We start from the raw sequence: 23,269 nt of genomic DNA, 5'->3' as shown, positions 1-23,269 counted from the left end.
TCCAGGGTGCTTTCCCCTGACTCTGGCCTAGGAAACTGGGAAAGGCTCCAGCCCTATGACTTAAGGTTGTATAAGGAAGAGAGAGAGAGAGAGAGAGAGAGAGAGAGAGAGGAGGAGAGAGAGAGGAGAGAGAGAGAGAGAGAGAGAGAGAGAGAGAGAGAGAGAGAGAGAGAGAGAGAGAGAGAGAGAGAGAGAGAGAGAGAGAGAGAGAGAGAGAGAGAGAGAGAGAGAGAGAGAGAGAGAGGAGAGCAGAGAGAGAGAGAGAGAGAGAGAGAGAGAGAGAGAGAGAGGAGAGAGGAGAGAGAGAGAGAGAGAGATTGGGAAGTATGTGATTTCAGATTCAAAGCTACATCTCTAAGCACCTGTGCTGCTTCCTCACATTCAGTGGTTGGCCCGTAATTAACTGCACAAAAGTGAAGGTATTAATAATTAATAACATGACATATTGATATCACTGAAAGTTTCTTCTTTACAGACAAACAAACCTTTCTATGACTTTACTGTCTGTACTGTTTTCCCCTTTAAGAGCAGCCAGGAAGTTCTCTGGGGGTCACATTCTATAAGATCATAATTGTTATAATTAATCATTATTGTTGAAAGTTATAATTGTGCACAGTCTCAGATATAGAATAAAAACATCAAAACGAAACTAAACTTGTTACCATGTGAAAACATAACAAATATTACCTCTCTAGTGTAGTCTTTCGGAACTCCTGAGTACACGTTTGAACCATCAACTACACTGACAATTTCTCCATTACTTGGGTTTCTGCAGGCAGTGAAGAAGGAAAGTGTTAAATGCGGGTCAGCTCCAACAATCTTATCCACACTTTTCTGTGATGACGTGTTTCTAGAATTATTCAATCTTGCAGAGTTTGCTAGCAAATGCTGTTATGAGGGTGTTTGTAATGCATGTCTGAGGAAATGACGGTCGATTTGACGATCTTTCTCTCTTCTGTCTTCCGTAATCAATCTCTCTATTTTCTTCCTCTTTTGGAAAGTAATGCAAATGCTATGGGATCATACATTAGTGATAATTTTCCCCTTTTGCTATTGTTTTGCTTTTGAAAACCCCAGAAATGCGGCTCGGTTTACACTGTTGTTCCCGCACTACTGATTAGCAGTATGTTTAGCACAGATGATTGAGATCAACTATGAAACACATGATACTCAAAAGCTTTGGCAAATTACTCACTTTCTATTGTAAGCGATGTCATCATACATCATCACCACAATCTGCTCATCAGGAATCATCTCATCAGGATGATTCTTAAATATCTGATAATGAAGGCACACATTGGCCTGAAACACAAATGACAAAGATGATTTCAGTTACTGTCATCATTTATAAACTGAGGCACATCACACCTTGGGGAATTTAGCAATATGTCTAAAAAATAATGAAAAAAACTCAAACACAAACCTGGTGTCTGTAATTTTTCCAGCCCTTTGAGCCGGCGACAAGGAGAATCCAGTTTTTTTCCAGGCATTTCTTGAGTCTTTTCAAAGCAAAGTCTATTGGAATCTAAAATAATAATAAAATTAACAATTAAAAAACTAAATGAACATTGTTCTAATGCTTTTAATTGGCTAACGTGCATTTTTTTAATGACTCATACGTTTATGATATGTTTTAAGAAACACAGATAAGAACACAAGTAGGAGATATGTTATAAAGTTTAGGACGATATAACAAGAGTTCAGGTTTTAAAGTGTTGCTTTCTATTCATGAAGTGCTGAATGTCAATCACTCGTCATGATGTTAAAAATACTGGTCAAAAATGTTTCTATTTTACCCAATTATCTACATAATTAAATACAGTTGCTATAAGTGTTTATTGATTTAGATTATGTATGTAGATGATTGGATCATATGCCATCATACCTGTGTTGAGTATCAGGTGTTCCTGTGTGCCTGTCCTGTTGATCTCTGGTGGTTTTAGTCAGACAGCCTCTGGCTTTATATAGGCAGTTTATCCCTTTCATTTGAGACTCATGGGCGGAGAGTTTGTGCCGGTGGGAGTGTGTATTCATATTTTGCAATAATTTTCATATTCACTTTAATTGATGGCAGTTGGTGACTTTGTGAATCATCTGAAACCGAGTTTTGAATTAGAATTGATTTGATTTGATTTGGTTTGGTTTGGTTTTAAACTTTTGAGGTGGGACACAAAACCTCACACAATACAACTTTAACATCATAGGATGTCCTGTTACTTTATCCTCTACAGTAAAAGACCTGGGTGTTATACTCGATTGCAACCTGTCTTTTGAAAATCATATTTCATATGTTACAAAAACAGCCTTTTTCCACCTTAGAAACATTGCTAAGCTACGTAATATGCTATCAGTTTCTGATGCAGAAAAGTTAGTTCATGCATTCATGACCTCGAGACTGGATTACTGTAATGCTTTATTAGCTGGTTGTCCTGCATCCTCAATAAACAAGCTACAGTTAGTCCAAAATGCCGCCGCTAGAGTTCTTACTAGATCAAGAAAATATGATCATATAACACCGATTTTATCATCACTGCATTGGTTACCTATAAAGTTCCGTATTAATTGCAAGGTATTGCTACTGACTTATAAAGCCCTAAACGGCTTAGCTCGAGTCTATTTAACGGATCTTCTATCGCCCTATAATCCATCGCGCTCTTTAAGATCACTAAATTCAAGGCTTTTGGTCATACCTAGGATATCCAGAACCACCAAAGGAGGGAGAGCATTCTCACATTTGGCTCCAAAACTCTGGAATAGTCTTCCTGATACTGTTCGTTGCTCAGACTCGCTCTCCCAGTTTAAAACTAGATTAAAGTCGCATCTCTTCAGCCATTCATATAATCCTACAGTTCAAACTACAATCCGGCCTCTAGCTCATAAATGCCAGAGGAGAACTGGCCCCCGACTGAGCCTGGGTTCTCCCAAGGATTTTTTTTTCTCCATTAGGTCACTTGATGGAGTTTTTCGGTTCCTTGCCACTTTTGCCTTTGGCTTGCTCAGTTGGGGATATTTTGGGGATATTTAATTTAATTTTATCAATCAATAAATTCCACTAGAAACAAACCTTGTTGTATTATTTTAATTTAATACTGTGAAGCTGCTTTGATACAATCTGTATTGTGAAAAGCGCTATACAAATATACTTGACTTGACTTGACTTGACTTATACAAGTAATCAAATTGGAAATATGAAGCTCTTCCACAGGTTTTCTCTTTTTTTTAAATGATTGAATTATTATTTATTGAATGTCATTTGCGCGAGTTGCTTCAGTAAAGTTTTGTCAGAAAGGGCAAATATACACACAGCCACAATTTGATTCCACAAAATCACAAGTTTTACAGTTATTTTACACTTTGGGATTTTTTTTATACCTCAGTTAGGCTACTTTAAAGAAAAAATGAAGATGAAATATTTTCAAAATATGCAAAAATTTGGTAATGTCTTAAATAAGCCTTTATGATTTATTTATACTTGCAAAATTGATAGTATCAGAGAAAATGATAACCATGCAACCATCTACATATTGCTTCAGACATTGCGCAATAGACCCTGAGGAACATTTCATTCTTCATTCTTTTCATTCTTTTCTATAGGAGAGGAAGAATTGTCAAAGTTTGTTAAATCATCAAAATCAACATGTTTGTTAGACCCTATACCGACTAAGCTTTAAAGAGATGCATATTAATTCATATGTCCCAAAAACTTTCAAGATAACTGTTAAGCCTCTAAGGGTAAACACAACTTTACCCTAGAAAATTTGTTAATTACAGACCGACCTCAAATAAAAAATAAAAAATACTAGAAAAGAAATGCTGTTTGTGAGATTTCCAGTCAGAATTTAGACTGTATCATCGACTTCAGGTTAATGACATTAAAGGTACATTTTGACAGACTTTCTCATGAAACGGAAAAGATTAAGACATGAATGGTGTCACATGAAAGTAAAGTCCTGTCGCACAAATTCATGACGAATGAATCGCTTGTTTCAATAATTTTTTTTCCGTCAAAATCTTATTTCGTTTTTTTTGGTGAATTATTATGCACTTGACAGATTATGTCAAAATAGAATGCATTCAACGATTGTAAATGTGTGTGTGTGTGTGTGTGTGTGTGTGTGTGCCTGGTAATCCATACATTGTGAGGACCAAATGTCCCTACTAGCATAATAATACAAGGCATTTTTCACCTTGTGGGGACTTTTCTTTTGGTCCCCATGAGGAAAACAGCTTATAAATCATACTAAGTGATTTTTTTTAAATGCAAAAATGCAGGTTTCCTGTGATGGGTAAGTTTAGGGGTAGGGGATAAAAATACAGTTTGTACAGTATAACAGTCATTTTGTCTATGGAATAGAGGGTAACACTTTATATACTTACAAGTAATCATATACTAACTAGTAGTTTATTGTTAATTCATTATATATATATACACACACACACACACACATATATATATAGTATAAGTTTGTAAATTATTAAACAATAATTATTTTGTTAATTACAGTTACAATGATTTAAGAATTATTGTTAAATAAGCTCTAATGTAAAGTTAGATCATGTTTTTACACTTTAACTAATTAACCATAAATAGTTAGTTACTTAATATAATCTAATGTTAACTTATTTCCCCCATACTTTCCTTTTTTTTGTATCCTACATTTATAGAAGTAGCAGATTAATTCAATAATATTCCATAAAATATTCTGTCATGGGGAAAGAACAAATATTTTTCAACAGTTGAAAGCTGGGCATGATGTAATCCTTAATTAAAAAAAAAAACAAGTCAGACCAAAAACAAAATAAGTTTCAACATGTAAACCACAAAATGTACAAAATATATCAATTTCACAATGGAATCTGTTTAGAAGATAGAAATTGCAATAGTAATATTTTTAAATGAGTTTAAACAAAATTAGTTTTTTTAATTAAATATGTATGAATTAAATATTTATAAATATTTAATGAAATATTTATTTCCACATTTAATTCCACATCAGACAATCACAGTCGTTCTAAAATACCACTAATAGAATAATCCAATATATTAGTGCTGGAGACGATGGGCCCTATCACACACCTGGTGCAATGCGGCGCCAGACATGTGTGTTTTGTGCTAGTTTCAGCCCGACGCGGGTGTGCTGGTCTGTAAACGAGAAGTGTTCTGGCGCACTGTTGGCTCGCTGCTATTTTGAGGAACTGATATAGACTGCGCCATTGACTAAGTGAAACCTGGTCTAAAGTCAATGGCACAGTATTTATTTTATTTATTTTTTTGTTATTTAAAGGGTGCATTAGTAATATACAGTGAATGTAGAGAAAGCTATTGTAGATATTTTTATTAAGCATTTTAACCCAGACGGGACAGCGTTTATAACTACAACATCATCTTTGGGAGTGACTGGGATATTATATTACGTGAGAAATACAGAGCAGGTCAACATAACATATCATGGTTAAAAAGTTCACTCATCAAAATATATCACTACAAAAGCAATTCCCAAAAAATTACAGTTTATACAAAATGTACTTATTAATCCAAATAAAACACCTGTTTGGTGTAGTTTGTATTTATAGATTAAATTCCAAAAAGAGCAAGAAGGAGGCTGGCAGCACACTGAATTCAGCACAGACTACAGAAGTCTATCAAAACACTTATTTTAATTTTTTTTCTGGATTGCATAGTGCAAAAAGTACAAAGTGAATTAAAAACAAATGAACAGAAGCAAACAATTCAGCACATTGCTATCTTCAGTGCTCAGTCTGCAACAAACATTCACCCTTTTGTAGGAAAATTAGCAATTAGGGGTCATCAGCCGAAATTAATTATCACAAGTACAGCTCTATCACAGGTGGAGCTCCAAGAGAGTCTGATAGTTGGCATGCATGACAAAATATTACAGGTATTCAATTATAGCAACAACAAAAAGGAGTATAAAAACAATGCATATAAGACAAAAAACACAGAATAAAAAATAAATAAAAATTAATAGATTAAATTCCAAGAAAGAAGCGTCTATTTTTCAGAGAGAGGAAAAAATTAATTTCATTTGCTTCTATTTTCATTAATTTTAATAAATTTGATATTTGTTCAACTGCTCTTTGTAATATGAAAATCAAACAATTAATTTAAAGGAAGTCCAGATATAATATTTTCAAAATAACCAAATTAACACTTGATTTTGAAAAAAACTGTAAAAGAATTTTTTTTTTTTTACTAAATTAAAAACTTTTTTTTGCTGTACTCCAGTATTTTCTTTTGAAACATCTGTTTCATATACTGATTTTCTATAGATTAAAAGATTAGACAAGACAATTCCTGTCTTTTAATCTTCAAAAAAAAAAAAAAAATCAGTAATGGCAACATATGTTTCAAAAGAAAATACCAGTGTCACATGCAGCAGTGACGAATTCATTACTTTCTTCAGAAATCACATTTTCTTCAGAAATGTAATTTCAACGTATTTTTTGTTCTTTTTCTTTGTTCAACAGATTATGTGGAAATGGAATGCAAATGTGGGAGTCAGAGGTGTGTGAACATGCAGACAAAGATCACTTGAGCAACACATGTAACTGTATGTTATATGTATGACACACATATAGAAATTATGTTGTTTTTTTACACTGTACAAACTGTATATTCCATCCCCTAATCCTAACTGATGTATTTTATCAATGTGATCTACTAAGTATTTGTTTGTAATTCACATTGACAGCATTATGATATACTGTATATATATCTATATATTTTTTATTTAATTTAATTTTTTATGTGGTTATGTCTAACTTTGGGGATAGGCTTAATTTATTCATAAACATTTTAATGAACTATTTAATGAACTATTATCCAATTGTTATGTTTAAAGCACTTAATTAATGACATTTCCCCATTTTCCATGACGTTAAGAGTACTTTTTACAGTCAATAAGTTGTTAACAAAGCATTTCCTAACACTTTACATACTGTATGAGATAATTAAATGATAACACTTTAATTACAGTGACAATGAATGGAAAAACTCACTATAGTCTATTAATGTATCAGTTTATAAACTAATAATTAACTTCAAACTAATAGTTTGCAAATGATTTGTAAATACTTATAAAGTGTTGCCTTTTTTTCATGCTTGGCACTAATTGCACAAGCAAGTCTAAAAATGAATTATTTCAGCATATTTTTAATTATGTTACTGTGTGTGTTTGTGTATGTACCTACTTAACCAACTTTTTTTGGGACAAATTTGTAACCCAGAATTGAGCAAAACCTGACAAAATCTCCAAAATTTTAAGCAAAAATTAAAGTTTTTTGTTTAGAATTGTAAAAATGCTTTCTGTGATGGTTTAGGACAGGTTACAAATTTGACATTCAAAACTGAATCAGCAGCAGCCGCGAACAGCCAGTCTGCCAACAAGAAGCATTCTTATAAATTATTTTCAACGGAGAACATTAACAGGGAAAAAGCAGAATGATTTATTTATTTATATAAATATGCTATTATAAACTTATAGGGGCAACAAATGAACTTCCGACTCTCTCCCATGCCACTCAAAGTAGATATAAGATGGGCTGTCATTGGACAGTAAAAACGACCGTAGGCTATACGGTCATTAAAGCGGTCATGTTTGCACTTAGGTTTTATTACGTATTTAGGAGAGTATTGCAAGAAGCTGCTTACATTAACCTTACTTTTAAAAAAAGAGAAAAAAAAGGCTACAATCATGATTTTTCATGAAAATTTATGTTAGAAGTGTAGGCCTAAAATACCTTGGTATCAGCTTGTTCCCCCTCGAGGGAACTCGCACTGCGTCGTCGTTGTGACGACCCTAGGGGAACGCCCCCAGCGTAGCGCGTCTGAAGCATGAATGAAATCCATCCAGTCCTGATTGGTGCTGCGTCATGACGTAGTAGATGACGGCATACCTGGAAGATACAAAGGGACGCCGGTGTGTCAACTGTACACAATACATAAATACACAGGTCAACTGTGGCCTGGCATCTCGGAAACTGAATGAGTAGCCGCTTTCTGTCGGTTTCCTCACTCAAAATTCTCATATACATTTCCTAGAAAAAAAAAGCTTTGTAATTGTCTTACATATATAATATTATATAATATATAACAGACTTCCATTTATTTGACATCTTACCTCTAGTAACCGGATTATTCACCACACCGGCACACACACACACGTTAGCTTTTTTGCTCTTCAGCTAAAGCGCTCTGTGTGAATTGTCTGTCTATTTGGGATTATCTGTCCTATAGTTTGAAAACAGTTGCACAAGCATGGCAAGCGAGCAGTTTAGAAGGTGTGTGCACCCGTGTCCGCGTTATTTATCGGGCATGGACACACACCAGCTGTGTGTGCAATGCCTTGGTGTGCAGCACGCTAGGGCGGCTCTCGAGGGAGCTGCCTGTAGCGAGTGTGAACGGCTGCTGCTCAGGGTGTTGCGCTCACGGCTGGCCGTGTTTGATGAGCACGCCCAGGCTCGCGAGCCCCGCGGTTCTGGGCGCCGCAGATCGTGGGGCTCACAGATGGATCTCTCAATGGGACACGGGACTGCTGCGGCATCTTCTCGGTCCTCGTCTGAGGATTCAGATGTTCTCCCGTCCCGTGTGGAAGCCCGCGAAGTGGCTTCTTCCCGCGAGGCGGAGGACCCGATGCTACAGTTATCTGGCTCTGAGGAGTCAGATGCTTTAAGCATCGATGCGGGTGATGTGGAGCTCGATCCCCCACTTCACGCACCCGCTCAAGAGGAGCTGGTGGAGGTTTTGACCCGCGCTGTGGCCAAGTTAAGAATTGATTGGCCACAAGAAGAATTAGAAATCCAGCCGCCAAGTAAGCTGGATGAAAGATTTTATAAGCGCAGGTCTCAACCTCCACGCCGGGGCCTTCCGTTTTTTCCTGACTTGCACAATCAGTTGTGCAAGTCATGGGAAAGACCATATTCAGCCAGGCTCTCCAACCCCCCAGTGCTTGATTTTTCTAATGTGCTGGGGGCGGCTGAGCGTGGTTATGGGACAATGTCTCGGGTGGAGGAAGCTCTCGCGAGCTATCTTTCTCCCGAGGCCGCATTGTCCCTTAAGGCCCCGGTACTGCCCACTAAGCCATGCCACGATACATCTTCGCTAGTGGGCAGGGCTTATATGGCGGCTGGGCAGGCTGGTAGCTGTTAAGTCAAGTCAAGTCATCTTCATTTATATAGCGCTTTTAACAACGTAGATTGTTTCAAAGCAGCTTCACAGAGATAAGCGTATAATTTAAGGTAACAGAGATTGTTTTGGCTTTATAGCAGAGTTAAGTTATTTTCCATCTAAAGTTAGTTTTGATTGATTTGCTTCCGTCGCAACGATCATTTGTTATTAAATTAGGGGCCGCTAAGACGACACCATTCCCTCTACACAGACTTTAAACGCGAACCTGTGAGAAACGCTGATGGCGTTCACATGCGCATTTAGAATGGGTTCTATAGTTATGTGCATTTGAAATTACGCAGGTTTGGATTTTCCCTACAAGCCAAGCCTAAAAGCCAAAGTAAAAGTACTTGTCTTTCCTTATAAATTTTGATAAAGAATTTTATTTTATTTTGTCGCTTAGGGGTAGGAACGCGAAACGAATTTTCCCGACAACGCCTTATCTGTAGAGTGGTAGAGGGATCCTCCATAGGGACAGACTGTTGCAGGCCTACCAGGCCGACCTCCTCAAGGAGCTTGATGAGGGCGAGGGTCCCTCTCCGAATGATATCACGGAGCTAAGGAAGGTCACCGACTTGTCTCTCCGCATCACCAAGGAGACGGCCCGTGCCATCGGCCGCTCCATGGCTGGTCTGGTATGTGTGGAGAGACATTTATGGTTGAATCTGTCGTGGATGAAGGAGAGAGAGAAAATTTTCTCCTAGACTCCCTGATTTCACCTTCTGGCCTCTTTGGCGGCGCGGTTAATACCGTCGTCGAGAGGTTTCAGGAGGTGAAAAAGCAGTCGGCGGCTTTCCAACAGTATCTCCCTCGCCGCTCTGGCTCCTCGGGGAAGGCTGCCTCAAAGGGGCAGCCTCGGCCGTCTACCAGCTCCTCGCACCGACAGGTGCAAAAAGAGAGTGTCACCTCCCGCGCCCCTCCCGAGTGAGCCTGGCAAAGGAGGCGGCGCTCTCGCGGCAAGCCTTCTGAGCCTAAGGTCGATCTGAGGACCGTCCTCCAGGCAAAAAAGGCTTCCGCCAAGCGGTCCTAGTTGCGGCCGGACCGCTGAGAGCTGTCCCTCCCGGGGCGGAGCGATCGAGGTCGCCTCCCCCCCGGAGCTCTCGGGAAATCAGTGCTGTGTTCAGCACCATGCACCAAAATGATAACCATGCAACCATCTACAGAATTGCTTCAGACATTGCGCAATAGACCCTGAGGAACATTTCATTCTTCATTCTTTTCATTCTTTTCTATAGGAGAGGAAGTTTTGTCAAAGTTTGTTAAATCATCAAAATCAACATGTTTGTTAGACCCTATACCGACTAAGCTTTAAAAGAGATGCTTCCAGAAGTCATAAATTCACTCCTTAATATTATTAATTCATATGTCCCAAAAACTTTCAAGCTAACTGTTGAGCCTCTAAGGGTAAACACAACTTTACCCTAGAAAATGTGTTAATTACAGACCGACCTCAAATCTCCCTTTACAGTCAAAAATACTAGAAAAGAAATGCTGTTTGTGAGATTTCCAGTCAGAATTTAGACTGTATCATCGACTTCAGGTTAATAACATTAAAGGTACATTTTTACAGATTTTCTCATGAAACGGAAAAGATTAAGACATGAATGGTGTCACATGAAAGTAAAATCCTGTCGCACAAATTCATGACGAATTAATCGCTTGTTTCAATTCGTTTTTTCTTGTTTCTTTGGTGAATTATTATGCACTTGACAGATTATGTCAAAATAGAATGCATTCAACGGTTGTAAATGTGTGTGTGTGTGTGTGTGTGTGTGTGTGTGTGTACCTGGTAATCCCTACATTGTGAGGACCAAATGTCCCTATTAGCATAATAATACAAGGCATTTTTAAGTGATAACTAAGTGATTTTTATTTTTATTTTTTTTATTTCCACATTTAATTCCACATCAGACAATCACAGTTGTTCTAAAACACCACTAATAGAATAATCCAATATATTAGTGCTGGAGACGATGGGCCCTATCACACACCTAGCGCAATGCGGCGCCAGACATGTGTGTTTTGTGCTAGTTTCAGCCCGACGCGGGTGTGCTGGTCTGAAAACGAGGTGTGTTCAGGCACATTGTTGGCTCGCTGCTATTTTGAGGAACTGATATAGACTGCGCCATTGACCAAGTGAAACCTGGTCTAAAGTCAATGGCACAGTATTTATTTTATTTATTTTTTGTTATTTAAAGGGTGCATTAATATACAGTGAATGTAGAGAAAGCTGAGGACATGTAGATATTTTTATTAAGCATTTTAACCCAGACTGGACAGCATTTATAACTACAACATCATCTTTGGGAGTGACTGGGATATTATATTACGTGAGAAATACAGAGCAGGTCAACATAACATATCATGGAAAAAGTTCACTCATCAAAATATATCACTACAAAAGCAATTCTCAAAAATGTACAGTTTATACAAAATATACTTATTAATTCAAATAAAACACCTGTTTGGTGTAGTTTGTGTTTATAGATTAAATTCCAAAAAGAGCAAGAAGGAGGCTGGCCGCACACTAAATTCAGCACAGACTACAGAAGTCTATCAAAACATTTATTTTTATTTTTTGCATTGTGCAAAAAGTGCAAAGTGAATTAAAAACAAATGAACAGGAGCAAACGTTTCAGCACATTGCTATCTTCAGTGCTCAGTCTGCAACAAACATTCACCCTTTTGTAGGAAAATTAGCAATTAGGGGTCATCAGGCGAAATTAATTATCACAAGTACAGCTCTATCACAGGTGGAGCTCCAAGAGAGTCTGATAGTTGGCATGCATGACAAAATATTACAGGTATTCAATTATAGCAACAACAAAAAAGGAGTATAAAAACAATGCATATAAGACAAAAAACACAGAATAAAAAATAAATAAAAATTAATAGATTAAATTCCAAGAAAGAAGCGTCTATTTTTCAGAGAGAGGAAAAAATACATCTCATTTGCTTCTATTTTCATTAATTTTAATAAATTTGACCTTTATTCAGGTGCTCTTTATAATATGAAAATCAAACAATTAATTTAAAGGAAGTCCAGATATAATATTTTAAAAATAACCAAATTAACACTTCATTTTGTCTAGAGTACTAGGTCAAATGATAATATCTTCAAACAGTTTCTTTTAATGTAACAAAATAATTACTACCAAGGTAAAAAATTTTTTTTTTTTTTAAACTGCAAAAGAAAAACAAATTTAAAAACAAAATTAAAAACTTTTTTTTTGCTGTACTCCAGTATTTTCTTTTGAAACATCTGTTTCATATACTGATTTTCTATAGATTAAAAGATTAGACAAGACAATTCCTGTCTTTTAATCTTCAAAAAAAAAAATCAGTAATGGCAACATATGTTTCAAAAGAAAATACCAGTGTCACATGCAGCAGTGACGAATTCATTACTTTCTTCAGAAATCACATTTTCTTCAGAAATGTAATTTCAACGTATTTTTTGTTCTTTTTCTTTGTTCAACAGATTATGTGGAAATGGAATGCAAATGTGGGAGTCAGAGGTGTGTGAACATGCAGACAAAGATCACTTGAGCAACACATGTAACTGTATGTTATATGTATGCCACACATATAGAAATACTGTTTTTTTTACACTGTACAAACTGTATATTCTATCCTCTAATCCTAACTGATGTATTTTATCAATGTGATCCAAGTATTTGTTTGTAATTCACATTGACAGCATTATGATATATATATACTTTATATATGTATGTATTCATAAACATTTTAATGAACTATTTAATCCAATTGTTAGGTTTAAAGCACTTAATTAATGACATTTCCCCATTTTCCATGACGTTAAGAGTACTTTTTACAGTCAATAAGTTGTTAACAAAGCATTTCCTAACACTTTACATACCGTATGAGATAATTAAATGATAACACTTTAATTACAGTGACAATGAATGGAAAAACTCACTATAGTCTATTAATGTATCAGTTTATAAACTAATAATTAACTTCAAACTAATAGTTTGCAAATGATTTGTCAATACTTATAAAGTGTTGCCTTTTTTTCATGCTTGGCACTAATTGCACAAGCAAGTCTAAAAATGAATTATTTCAGCATATTTTTAATTATGTTACTGTGTGTGTTTGTGTGTGTACCTACTTAACCAACTTCTTTTGGGACAAATTTGTATCCCAGAATTGAGCAAAACCTTACAAAATCTCCAAAATTTTAAGCAAAAATTAATTAAAGTTTTTTTTAGAATTGTAAAAAATGCTTTCTGTGATGGTTTAGGACAGGTTACAAATTTGACATTCAAAATTGAATCAGCAGCAGCTGTATCGCGAACAGCCAGTCTGCCAACAAGAAGCATTCTTATAAATTATTTTCAACGGAGAACATTAACAGGGAAAAAGCAGAATGATTTATTTATTTATATAAATATGCTATTATAAACTTATAGGGGCAACAAATGAACTTCCGACTCTCTCCCATGTCACTCACAGTAGATATAAGATGGGCTGTCATTGGACAGTAAAAACAACCGTAGGCTATACGGTCATTAAAGCGGTCATGTTTGCACTTAGGTTTTATTACGTATTTAGGAGAGTATTGCAAGAAGCTGCTTACATTAACCTTACTTTTAAAAAAAGAGAAAAAAAAAGGCTACAATCATGATTTTTCATGAAAATTTATGTTAGAAGTGTAGGCCTAAAATACCTTGGTATCAGCTTGTTCCCCCTCGAGGGAACTCGCACTGCGTCGTCGTTGTGACGACCCTAGGGGAACGCCCCCAGCGTAGCGCGTCTGAAGCATGAATGAAATCCATCCAGTCCTGATTGGTGCTGCGTCATGACGTAGTAGATGACGGCATACCTGGAAGATACAAAGGGACGCCGGTGTGTCAACTGTACACAATACATAAATACACAGGTCAACTGTGGCCTGGCATCTCGGAAACTGAATGAGTAGCCGCTTTCTGTCGGTTTCCTCACTCAAAATTCTCATATACATTTCCTAGAAAAAAAAAAGCTTTGTAATTGTCTTACATATATAATATTATATAATATATAACAGACTTCCATTTATTTGACATCTTACCTCTAGTAACCGGATTATTCACCACACCGGCACACACACACATGTTAGCTTTTTTGCTCTTCAGCTAAAGCGCTCTGTGTGAATTGTCTGTCTATTTGGGGTTGTCTGTCCTATAGTTTGAAAACAGTTGCACAAGCATGGCAAGCGAGCAGTTTAGAAGGTGTGTGCACCCGTGTCCGCGTTATTTATCGGGCACGGACACACACCAGCTGTGTGTGCAATGCCTTGGTGTGCAGCACGCTAGGGCGGCTCTCGAGGGAGCCGCCTGTAGCGAGTGTGAACGGCTGCTGCTCAGGGTGTTGCGCTCACGGCTGGCCGTGTTTGATGAGCACGCCCAGGCTCGCGAGCCCCGCGGTTCTGGGCGCCGCAGATCGTGGGGCTCACAGATGGATCTCTCAATGGGACACGGGACTGCTGGAGATGGTCCTCACTGCAGAACATGAAATCCACGGGGAGGAGTCGGATTTAGATCCAACTCCTCCCACCTTACATATACCTAAACCTACCCATCTCCACCCCTTAATCCCTAAACCCACCCCTAAACCTACCAATCTCCACCCCTTTATCTGGATCCAACTCCGCCCCCCGGATCTCGTGTTCTGCATTGAGGTGCTACTGGACTGCTGCGGCATCTTCCCGGTCCTCGTCTGAGGATTCAGATGTTCTCCCGTCCCGTGTGGAAGCCCGCGAAGCGGCTTCTTCCCGCGAGGCGGAGGACCCGATGCTACAGTTATCTGGCTCTGAGGAGTCAGATGCTTTAAGCATCGAGGCGGGTGATGTGGAGCTCGATCCCCCACTTCACGCACCCGCTCAAGAGGAGCTGGTGGAGGTTTTGACCCGCGCTGTGGCCAAGTTAAGAATTGATTGGCCACAAGAAGAATTAGAAATCCAGCCGCCAAGTAAGCTGGATGAAAGATTTTATAAGCGCAGGTCTCAACCTCCACGCCGGGGCCTTCCGTTTTTTCCTGACTTGCACAATCAGTTGTGCAAGTCATGGGAAAGACCATATTCAGCCAGGCTCTCCAACCCCCCAGTGCTTGATTTTTCTAATGTGCTGGGGGCGGCTGAGCGTGGTTATGGGACAATGTCTCGGGTGGAGGAAGCTCTCGCGAGCTATCTTTCTCCCGAGGCCGCATTGTCCCTTAAGGCCCCGGTACTGCCCACTAAGCCATGCCACGATACATCTTCGCTAGTGGGCAGGGCTTATATGGCGGCTGGGCAGGCTGGTAGCTGTTAAGTCAAGTCAAGTCATCTTCATTTATATAGCGCTTTTAACAACGTAGATTGTTTCAAAGCAGCTTCACAGAGATAAGCGTATAATTTAAGGTAACAGAGATTGTTTTGGCTTTATAGCAGAGTTAAGTTATTTTCCATCTAAAGTTAGTTTTGATTGATTTGCTTCCGTCGCAACGATCATTTGTTATTAAATTAGGGGCCGCTAAGACGACACCATTCCCTCTACACAGACTTTAAACGCGAACCTGTGAGAAACGCTGATGGCGTTCACATGCGCATTTAGAATGGGTTCTATAGTTATGTGCATTTGAAATTACGCAGGTTTGGATTTTCCCTACAAGCCAAGCCTAAAAGCCAAAGTAAAAGTACTTGTCTTTCCTTATAAATTTTGATAAAGAATTTTATTTTATTTTGTCGCTTAGGGGTAGGAACGCGAAACGAATTTTCCCGACAACGCCTTATCTGTAGAGTGGTAGAGGGATCCTCCATAGGGACAGACTGTTGCAGGCCTACCAGGCCGACCTCCTCAAGGAGCTTGATGAGGGCGAGGGTCCCTCTCCGAATGATATCACGGAGCTAAGGAAGGTCACCGACTTGTCTCTCCGCATCACCAAGGAGACGGCCCGTGCCATCGGCCGCTCCATGGCTGGTCTGGTATGTGTGGAGAGACATTTATGGTTGAATCTGTCGTGGATGAAGGAGAGAGAGAAAATTTTCTCCTAGACTCCCTGATTTCACCTTCTGGCCTCTTTGGCGGCGCGGTTAATACCGTCGTCGAGAGGTTTCAGGAGGTGAAAAAGCAGTCGGCGGCTTTCCAACAGTATCTCCCTCGCCGCTCTGGCTCCTCGGGGAAGGCTGCCTCAAAGGGGCAGCCTCGGCCGTCTACCAGCTCCTCGCACCGACAGGTGCAAAAAGAGAGTGTCACCTCCCGCGCCCCTCCCGAGTGAGCCTGGCAAAGGAGGCGGCGCTCTCGCGGCAAGCCTTCTGAGCCTAAGGTCGATCTGAGGACCGTCCTCCAGGCAAAAAAGGCTTCCGCCAAGCGGTCCTAGTTGCGGCCGGACCGCTGAGAGCTGTCCCTCCCGGGGCGGAGCGATCGAGGTCGCCTCCCCCCCGGAGCTCTCGGGAAATCAGTGCTGTGTTCAGCACCATGCACCAAAATGATAACCATGCAACCATCTACAGAATTGCTTCAGACATTGCGCAATAGACCCTGAGGAACATTTCATTCTTCATTCTTTTCATTCTTTTCTATAGGAGAGGAAGAATTGTCAAAGTTTGTTAAATCATCAAAATCAGCATGTTTGTTAGACCCTATACCGACTAAGCTTTAAAAGAGATGCTTCCAGAAGTCATAAATTCACTCCTTAATATTATTAATTCATATGTCCCAAAAACTTTCAAGCTAACTGTTGAGCCTCTAAGGGTAAACACAACTTTACCCTAGAAAATGTGTTAATTACAGACCGACCTCAAATCTCCCTTTACAGTCAAAAATACTAGAAAAGAAATGCTGTTTGTGAGATTTCCAGTCAGAATTTAGACTGTATCATCGACTTCAGGTTAATAACATTAAAGGTACATTTTTACAGATTTTCTCATGAAACGGAAAAGATTAAGACATGAATGGTGTCACATGAAAGTAAAATCCTGTCGCACAAATTCATGACGAATTAATCGCTTGTTTCAATTCGTTTTTTCTTGTTTCTTTGGTGAATTATTATGCACTTGACAGATTATGTCAAAATAGAATGCATTCAACGGTTGTAAATGTGTGTGTGTGTGTGTGTGTGTGTGTGTGTGTACCTGGTAATCCCTACATTGTGAAGACCAAATGTCCCTATTAGCATAATAATACAAGGCATTTTTAAGTGATAACTAAGTGATTTTTATTTTTATTTTTTTTATTTCCACATTTAATTCCACATCAGACAATCACAGTTGTTCTAAAACACCACTAATAGAATAATCCAATATATTAGTGCTGGAGACGATGGGCCCTATCACACACCTGGCGCAATGCGGCGCCAGACATGTGTGTTGTGTGCTAGTTTCAGCCCGACGCGGGTGTGCTGGTCTGAAAACGAGGTGTGTTCAGGCACATTGTTGGCTCGCTGCTATTTTGAGGAACTGATATAGACTGCGCCATTGACCAAGTGAAACCTGGTCTAAAGTCAATGGCACAGTATTTATTTTATTTATTTTTTGTTATTTAAAGGGTGCATTAATATACAGTGAATGTAGAGAAAGCTGAGGACATGTAGATATTTTTATTAAGCATTTTAACCCAGACTGGACAGCATTTATAACTACAACATCATCTTTGGGAGTGACTGGGATATTATATTACGTGAGAAATACAGAGCAGGTCAACATAACATATCATGGAAAAAGTTCACTCATCAAAATATATCACTACAAAAGCAATTCTCAAAAATGTACAGTTTATACAAAATATACTTATTAATTCAAATAAAACACCTGTTTGGTGTAGTTTGTGTTTATAGATTAAATTCCAAAAAGAGCAAGAAGGAGGCTGGCCGCACACTAAATTCAGCACAGACTACAGAAGTCTATCAAAACATTTATTTTTATTTTTTGCATTGTGCAAAAAGTGCAAAGTGAATTAAAAACAAATGAACAGGAGCAAACGTTTCAGCACATTGCTATCTTCAGTGCTCAGTCTGCAACAAACATTCACCCTTTTGTAGGAAAATTAGCAATTAGGGGTCATCAGGCGAAATTAATTATCACAAGTACAGCTCTATCACAGGTGGAGCTCCAAGAGAGTCTGATAGTTGGCATGCATGACAAAATATTACAGGTATTCAATTATAGCAACAACAAAAAAGGAGTATAAAAACAATGCATATAAGACAAAAAACACAGAATAAAAAATAAATAAAAATTAATAGATTAAATTCCAAGAAAGAAGCGTCTATTTTTCAGAGAGAGGAAAAAATACATCTCATTTGCTTCTATTTTCATTAATTTTAATAAATTTGACCTTTATTCAGGTGCTCTTTATAATATGAAAATCAAACAATTAATTTAAAGGAAGTCCAGATATAATATTTTCAAAATAACCAAATTAACACTTCATTTTGTCTAGAGTACTAGGTCAAATGATAATATCTTTAAACAGTTTCTTTTAATGTAACAAAATAATTACTACCAAGGTAAAAAAAAATTTTTTTTTAAAAACTGCAAAAGAAAAACAAATTTAAAAACAAAATTAAAAACTTTTTTTTTGCTGTACTCCAGTATTTTCTTTTGAAACATCTGTTTCATATACTGATTTTCTATAGATTAAAAGATTAGACAAGACAATTCCTGTCTTTTAATCTTCAAAAAAAAAAATCAGTAATGGCAACATATGTTTCAAAAGAAAATACCAGTGTCACATGCAGCAGTGACGAATTCATTACTTTCTTCAGAAATCACATTTTCTTCAGAAATGTAATTTCAACGTATTTTTTGTTCTTTTTCTTTGTTCAACAGATTATGTGGAAATGGAATGCAAATGTGGGAGTCAGAGGTGTGTGAACATGCAGACAAAGATCACTTGAGCAACACATGTAACTGTATGTTATATGTATGCCACACATATAGAAATACTGTTTTTTTTACACTGTACAAACTGTATATTCTATCCTCTAATCCTAACTGATGTATTTTATCAATGTGATCCAAGTATTTGTTTGTAATTCACATTGACAGAATTATGATATATATATACTTTATATATGTATGTATTCATAAACATTTTAATGAACTATTTAATCCAATTGTTAGGTTTAAAGCACTTAATTAATGACATTTCCCCATTTTCCATGACGTTAAGAGTACTTTTTACAGTCAATAAGTTGTTAACAAAGCATTTCCTAACACTTTACATACCGTATGAGATAATTAAATGATAACACTTTAATTACAGTGACAATGAATGGAAAAACTCACTATAGTCTATTAATGTATCAGTTTATAAACTATTAATTAACTTCAAACTAATAGTTTGCAAATGATTTGTCAATACTTATAAAGTGTTGCCTTTTTTTCATGCTTGGCACTAATTGCACAAGCAAGTCTAAAAATGAATTATTTCAGCATATTTTTAATTATGTTACTGTGTGTGTTTGTGTGTGTACCTACTTAACCAACTTCTTTTGGGACAAATTTGTATCCCAGAATTGAGCAAAACCTTACAAAATCTCCAAAATTTTAAGCAAAAATTAATTAACGTTTTTTTTAGAATTGTAAAAAATGCTTTCTGTGATGGTTTAGGACAGGTTACAAATTTGACATTCAAAATTGAATCAGCAGCAGCTGTATCGCGAACAGCCAGTCTGCCAACAAGAAGCATTCTTATAAATTATTTTCAACGGAGAACATTAACAGGGAAAAAGCAGAATGATTTATTTATTTATATAAATATGCTATTATAAACTTATAGGGGCAACAAATGAACTTCCGACTCTCTCCCATGCCACTCAAAGTAGATATAAGATGGGCTGTCATTGGACAGTAAAAACGACCGTAGGCTATACGGTCATTAAAGCGGTCATGTTTGCACTTAGGTTTTATTACGTATTTAGGAGAGTATTGCAAGAAGCTGCTTACATTAACCTTACTTTTAAAAAAAGAGAAAAAAAAAGGCTACAATCATGATTTTTCATGAAAATTTATGTTAGAAGTGTAGGCCTAAAATACCTTGGTATCAGCTTGTTCCCCCTCGAGGGAACTCGCACTGCGTCGTCGTTGTGACGACCCTAGGGGAACGCCCCCAGCGTAGCGCGTCTGAAGCATGAATGAAATCCATCCAGTCCTGATTGGTGCTGCGTCATGACGTAGTAGATGACGGCATACCTGGAAGATACAAAGGGACGCCGGTGTGTCAACTGTACACAATACATAAATACACAGGTCAACTGTGGCCTGGCATCTCGGAAACTGAATGAGTAGCCGCTTTCTGTCGGTTTCCTCACTCAAAATTCTCATATACATTTCCTAGAAAAAAAAAAAGCTTTGTAATTGTCTTACATATAAAATATTATATAATATATAACAGACTTCCATTTATTTGACATCTTACCTCTAGTAACCGGATTATTCACCACACCGGCACACACACACATGTTAGCTTTTTTGCTCTTCAGCTAAAGCGCTCTGTGTGAATTGTCTGTCTATTTGGGGTTGTCTGTCCTATAGTTTGAAAACAGTTGCACAAGCATGGCAAGCGAGCAGTTTAGAAGGTGTGTGTACCCGTGTCCGCGTTATTTATCGGGCACGGACACACACCAGCTGGGAGCTCTCGGGAAATCAGTGCTGTGTTCAGCACCATGCACCAAAATGATAACCATGCAACCATCTACAGAATTGCTTCAGACATTGCGCAATAGACCCTGAGGAACATTTCATTCTTCATTCTTTTCATTCTTTTCTATAGGAGAGGAAGTTTTGTCAAAGTTTGTTAAATCATCAAAATCAACATGTTTGTTAGACCCTATACCGACTAAGCTTTAAAAGAGATGCTTCCAGAAGTCATAAATTCACTCCTTAATATTATTAATTCATATGTCCCAAAAACTTTCAAGCTAACTGTTAAGCCTCTAAGGGTAAACACAACTTTACCCTAGAAAATTTGTTAATTACAGACCGACCTCAAATCTCCCTTTTCAGTCAAAAATACTAGAAAAGAAATGCTGTTTGTGAGATTTCCAGTCAGAATTTAGACTGTATCATCGACTTCAGGTCAATAACATTAAAGGTACATTTTGACAGACTTTCTCATGAAACGGAAAAGATTAAGACATGAATGGTGTCACATGAAAGTAAAATCCTGTCGCACAAATTCATGACGAATTAATCGCTTGTTTCAATTCGTTTTTTCTTGTTTCTTTGGTGAATTATTATGCACTTGACAGATTATGTCAAAATAGAATGCATTCAACGGTTGTAAATGTGTTTGTGTGTGTGTGTGTGTGTACCTGGTAATCCCTACATTGTGAGGACCAAATGTCCCTACTAGCATAATAATACAAGGCATTTTTAAGTGATAACGTACTCGGTTACTAACGTAACCTCGGTTCTCTCTAGAAGAGGGAACGAGTACTGCGTAAGATATCTTACGCTAGGGGAAAATCCTTTTCCGCGAGATATTGAAGCCAAAAATTATCCTTAATTTTGTAATAATGCAAAACGCGTTGCAGCAGCAATGCAGACATAGGCGAGACAGCTCGCGCGCCTATTGGCTGCTCTGCGGCAACTGCAGCAGCCTATCGAGCGAGGCCTGGCGTGACGTCAGACCCAATCAGGGCACTTCGCGCCCGCTGCGTCACGTCCCGCCGAAATGGGCGTGGTCTAGGCCTATAAATATCGCTCGCAGGCAGCTATTATCTGGTTTTTCATCATCGAAGCAACCAGAGCGTGTGCATGCACGGCAAGATACGCAGTACTCGTTCCCTCTTCTAGGGCAAACTGTGTTCTACTACGTTCTACAAACTACGTTCTCTTACGAGAGGTCTCTCGTACTGCGTAAGATATCTTACGCTAGGGGACCCAATGTAAAACGCCGTGCATGCTGAGATCTGACACCAAAGACCCAAGGGCGAAAACCCGGGGTACATATAGTGCACAATCACTCATGGAACTCACAGGGAGTCCGGGAAGAGGGAGGGGTGCAGCCTCACTCTTCCACATATAGCAGCGTCGATGGGACGCGAATTTCATCATACAGACAGGGCGGGGTACGGCCTGAACTGATGGGGAAAATGTGGGTCTTACACAGTTTGCCCAGCTTTATACTGTCGAACATTGAGCTGTGCTCAGCAGACGCAGCATTCTGAGCTGATTGCATCAGGTCAGATAATACTGGTAAATTTAGACCGACAGCAGCCTGGCCTGCAGGGCGGGAACCTCTAGGTTATAAAACCTTATAAATGTAGACGGGGAGGCCCAGCCTGCCGCCATGCAAATATCTTGCAAGGCAATCCCACTTGACCAGGCCCACGAAGAGGCCATGCCTCTCGTGGAGTGCGCTCTGACACCCAATGGGCACTGCATGCCCTTGGAGGCGTATGCCAGCGCTATAGCATCAACTATCCATCTGGATAGGCTCTGTTTCGACGCGGCTAGTCCCTTAAAACGTCCGCTAAACGAAACAAAGAGCTGCTCCGTCTGTCTGAAAACAGACGAGCGAGACACATAAGCTCGTAATGCCCTGACTGGGCAAAGGAGGCTCGCGTCTTTTTCCTCATCAGGGACCGGTAGGGCTGACAGGGAGATAACCTGCGCCCTAAACGGTGTGTTGAGGGATTTTGGAACATAACCGTGCTTAGGTTTGAGTATAACTTTTGAGTCATTGGGCCCAAACTCCATGCACGCCGCGCTCACAGAGAGCGCGTGCAGATCCCCTATGCGCTTCACTGAAGCGAGAGCCAGCAAAAACACCGTCTTGAAAGACAGGTGTTTCAAATCGATTGACTGCAAAGGCTCAAATGGCGCACCTTTCATGGCTTCCAGAACCATAGAAAGGTCCCATACGGGGACTGAGGGAGGTCTGGGAGGATTCAGTCTCTTAGCCCCTCTAAGGAAGCGGATGACTAAATCGTTCCTTCCTATTGACTGACCAAGCGTTGTTTCTGAGAACGCTGCTATAGCCGCCACATAAACTTTGAGCGTGGAGGGGGCCCTGCCCCCATCCAACAGCTCTTGTAGGAAGGAAAGCACCTCCGCCACACCACAGTTTGTGGGTGACACACCGCGGGCTGTGCACCAGC

General features: G+C 38.7%; 1 protein-coding gene and 1 long non-coding RNA gene across 2 annotated transcripts in view; both read right to left on the bottom strand.

The window, feature by feature from the left end:
* Positions 1–23,269, bottom strand: part of LOC309502394 (legumain-like) — a 165,187-nt gene that overhangs the window by 8,020 nt on the left and 133,898 nt on the right. The gene's annotated exons all lie outside the window — the stretch shown is intronic.
* On the bottom strand, positions 7,363–20,694 carry LOC309503908. Its single transcript, XR_014207931.1, has 4 exons — positions 20,584–20,694; positions 20,202–20,357; positions 13,878–14,033; positions 7,363–7,917 (listed from the first exon to the last, which is right to left on the bottom strand). It is a non-coding gene; the product is annotated as an uncharacterized lncRNA (long non-coding RNA).

This window comes from Leuciscus leuciscus (genome assembly GCF_965113295.1).
Source record: "Leuciscus leuciscus genome assembly, chromosome: 7".
NCBI classification, from domain to species: domain Eukaryota; kingdom Metazoa; phylum Chordata; class Actinopteri; order Cypriniformes; family Leuciscidae; genus Leuciscus; species Leuciscus leuciscus.
Note: the sequence above shows the minus strand (reverse complement) of the source record. Positions and strands in the feature narration are given on the sequence as shown.